General features: G+C 36.4%; 1 long non-coding RNA gene across 1 annotated transcript; it reads right to left on the bottom strand.

The window, feature by feature from the left end:
* Positions 1 to 299: 299 nt before the first annotated feature.
* On the bottom strand, positions 300 to 3,117 carry LOC112196310. The gene is made up of 3 exons (XR_002935126.2): positions 3,006 to 3,117; positions 1,956 to 2,157; positions 300 to 616 (listed from the first exon to the last, which is right to left on the bottom strand). It is a non-coding gene; the product is annotated as an uncharacterized LOC112196310 (long non-coding RNA).
* Between the last annotated feature and the right edge of the window lie 1,096 nt (positions 3,118 to 4,213).

The raw sequence follows: 4,213 nt of genomic DNA, 5'->3' as shown, positions 1-4,213 counted from the left end.
TTATTGGAAACAGAGTTGCGACTATAACTAATGTCATATATTTATTGGTATCGTGATAGTAAGGCTACTTTTGCTCCGTCCTTTTCAGAGAACGTCCTCTTCGTCTTAAAAGGAGGATCTCTTCATTATGACCAATTGACAATAAACCTAACGAATTAACCTTGCAAACAAACGAAGGTCTTCGTAATTTTTCGTAATTTATGATGAAATGAGGTGCACCACACTAAAGTTTCTAGTTTTCAACTCAATCATGCACTTTAAAAAGCATAGCTTCACAGTTCAATCTGAGAAGAATAGTCTGCAACAAAAATCCAGTTGAGGCACTACTTCATCCAAAACATTCACAAGATTGATGCACTCAAGTCAACCCTAACCAACTCTTGCAATGCAGATCATCTGACAATAATCAAATGTTTTTCCATATGGTACATTCGAAAAAAGTGACCAACAGGGGAAATCTTGAATAAAATACATTCAAAGATGTTCTGGTCAAAGTTTTTTTAAAGAAGCAGGAAAAACCACTTAAATTGAGCAATTATTGGGTCACGATGATTATTCAGACCATATTTGAACCAATAAGCCAAGCTTCTGAGTTCCACTTCCATGCCGTATGCCCCTGTACAAGAAGAATGTTACAGTCAGTCACCGTCCAATATTTTTTTTTTTCCAAAATTTCTCAATGTTGAGAAGAAATCAATGGAACATTTTGAATCACTTTAAAACCCAGAAAAGCGCTTCGAGTTTCTCAGTACAATCAATTTCCATTAAACAGATGAATATAGGATTAGAAGGTGACAGAGCTGATAAGTGTTAGTCTTGAAGAGTCAATGAAGCAACTTATAGCTAAAAGGGAGAAATTTGGCAGCATCAGCACAACTCTAATAATGATGTTGCTTGTATAGAAACAAATCCCTACATTATTTGAAGTACTTTCTCGTATTAATCTCTTCCTTTCTAAATACAAGTATTTTTAGCAACCGCTAGGGATGTTTTGCAAACACTGAATACTATGACCTGATGGCTGATAGTGAATAGAAAAGTACCATAATATTTAAGTGTTTGCTTGGTGCAGGACATTTAAAGTACTTCATATAATGTCTCCTACCACAAGTCCACAAGCATGACTGAGTACAAGTAGAATGAATTTTTTGTAGAACAGTCGGAACAATACCCAAATTGTATTATACAGTGCCCGGATAAGATTGCAAATACTACCAGAGCCATGTACAAGTAATATTAAACATGATTCGAGTAGTACTCAAAATAATAAAAGCATACTTTGAGTTCTCTGCTGTGACGTTATTATAGCACTATGATCTGGATTCAAATCCTACTTGAATGACTCAACATGTTTACAGTATCATCTTTGTTGGCAGGCAAATCCATTCAATTTTTCAATCTAATTTTTCCACTCAGCTTTGATTTCTTACAACTTCCATCCAAAATATAAACACATATAGTACATTTTGCAAGCAACAAGTGGACTGTAGATCTAAGAAAACATAAATTTGTATTTCAGTGGTTGAAAAGTGAGAGATTTTCTTGAAGGAGCTTTGTAGAATGTGGTTCTTTTGGGGATTTAAGGTTTATGAGAGAGATGGGAAAATGATGTTGGGCGGCTTACCAGATGAGACGAAAAGATTGGTTTTCACTCAGTGTTACTAATAATATGGTCCAAAGTATTGGGTTTTAAAAATAAAATACAAAAAAAAAAAAAAAAATCCCCTTCACATAAAACACTATTAAATACTTAAACTATCTTCAGCACATCATGGGGCCTTTATAGAAATTCAGCGCAACATACACAAAAATAAAATATTTGACATATTGAAAGGCACTAATTGCCAATTTCATAAACACATGCAAGTTCATACAACTTACAGCAGAAATGAAACCAGTCTTAAAATCAGAACAGAAAAATAAAAGCACTCCTTCCAGAGGACAAAGATACTGACCTAGCAATGCCTTATTTGGTGGACTTAGGACTGTCCTTGGAATAGGTGTAACTGGGAGGGGAATAGATGACGGCGGCGGCCATGGCTGCAGGGAAAACACCATATGTAGCCCATTTTGCCAGCTTCGTTGTCAGTGGCTGTCCTCTCATCAACATCCCTGCGAACATCCCCATTTCTTGGCTTTCAGAGTCTGCAACACTTTCTACCACACATAACATCCAACGTAAGCATTTAAAAAAAAAAAAAATTATAAAACAACAACCACCATAAGCAAACCAAAACGAAAAAACATAACATTTCCAGAACCAACAATCCCCGCTCTGTAGGTCTGTTCAGCAACATACAAACTAGAAATTCATTTAGAGTGGAATTTGGACGAGGTACTTGAAAGTCGAAAGTAGTAAGGGATTTCATATCAACTTAGCTAGTATCATGGTATCAACCATAGCATTTCTAAATTACTTGTTTAGGAACATCACAATCCATCAATCGGATTTAATATCTTCTTCTTTTTTTAATAGAAAAAGGAATTGATTTTTCTCAATCAAGCTTACATTGTCAAAGAAGGATTGAAGTCCAGTCCCTATATTACAGTCTACACTTCGTTTCTTCCTGTTTTGTGCTGAAGACACTAAAGAAAAAGATTTTTATAAACTACTAAAACAGGAAACAGGAAGCATCGATTCCATTCCCCTTTTCGAAAACATATATGAAGCCGGTGAAATGCTCAGTCTAGCAACCATTTGCAATGACATGGAGAAGCTTCTCAATCAATCTAGATGGCCCAACCCATAACCTAATCCCTATTTGGGTATCAAATTCCAATCTGATATAGAAAAATCAAACCCAGATGCAGTTTGAAAGATCAAAATTGAAGTGCAGGCATTTAAATCAAATAGAGCTGATAACCAATAAATCACAAGGAAGAGAAGAAGGAGAATTTGTTAAAACGATTAAGAAATAAGAGTAGAACAAGAATCAAAGAGAGTTGATGGGAACGAAAATCACAGAAATCGAAGCAAAGAACGTATGAGGAGAGGAAGAAATCACCTGATTCTGAAGCTCTCACGATTGCGAATGTGAAATGGAGTCTATGACAGTGGCATCATGTAGGGAAGTTATTTGGGTTAGCGGCCCAACTAAGAGCAAGACCCAACCCATTTCCGATGGATTGTAATGGGAATTTATCATTAAGATGGCACCAAGTTGAGTTGGCGTGGAAGAATCTGTCACGTCAACGAGTTAACGGAATAGTTGGTCAGAGACTTGATGGATTCGATTTGTTGTGTGAGAATTGAGACTGTATGGAGCATTTTGATGAAATCGAGAGATTAATAGTTCAAACCCCAAAAACATGGAGAGTAAGCAAAAATTTGTCATAAATTGTTTACATGAAATTGGGCTTTAAAATTTATGAACTTTATTAGATTTTGACCATAGGAGAAAAACATGCGAGATAAAAATATGATAGTTAGGTCCATTAAATTGCTCGCAACCGAACTAAATCGAACTGATATTTTAGCCCAACCGAATATGTCGACCCACCTAAAATTTAATCGTTTGCGGTTTGACTTTTGACCTAACCGAATTGGTCACGGGTAATTTTAATTCAAAGAACCATAACTCTAGGGTTTTGCTTGCAATACGGCGGCGAACTATAACATTAGGGTATTGTATGCGTGCAACGCCTTGGGACAATGGGACCTATGAGAAGTCTTCTTTAAAGTGGATCATCAGAGTCAGTACTTCAAGCACGTTGTGCTCGGTCCTCAACTTTAGGGTTTAGCTGTTATAAACATATGGAATTCGGGTAGAGTTAGGATTCTTAGTTACAGGGAGGTTTACTCTAATTAAGTGTTCATGCCCGGAACCCATAAAGATTGGGGCAAAAATTCGATGAAGAAATATTTTTTGTACATTTAAAGTTTCCGTCTTAATTTTATGTCTGTTTGGGCCTGTCCAACAGACTGATTGTGTGTGTCTATTTTCAACCCATTGGACTAGCTGTGGGGCAGTTTAATTGATCCCCTTTTCCAAAAAAAAGAAAGAAAGAAAAGTCACAAGCCTCTATGCTTCGGCCCCAATACAGCTTGCACAGATGATGAGTTGGGAAGGGACAATACGGGAAACGGATTTTTGGCAATTCACATTAACGAAGTACGTGTTTGTGTATCACCAATTTATATTCATGTCAAATGGCAGCTAGTGAGCTCTAATATCATCCACATTTATTTTAAATTGCTCTATATGGCATTCAC

The sequence above is a fragment of the Rosa chinensis genome, chromosome 4, assembly GCF_002994745.2.
Source record: "Rosa chinensis cultivar Old Blush chromosome 4, RchiOBHm-V2, whole genome shotgun sequence".
Taxonomy (NCBI): Eukaryota; Viridiplantae; Streptophyta; class Magnoliopsida; order Rosales; family Rosaceae; genus Rosa; species Rosa chinensis.
The sequence above is the reverse complement of the archived record's forward strand: the minus strand, read 5'-3'. Positions and strand labels throughout refer to the sequence as shown.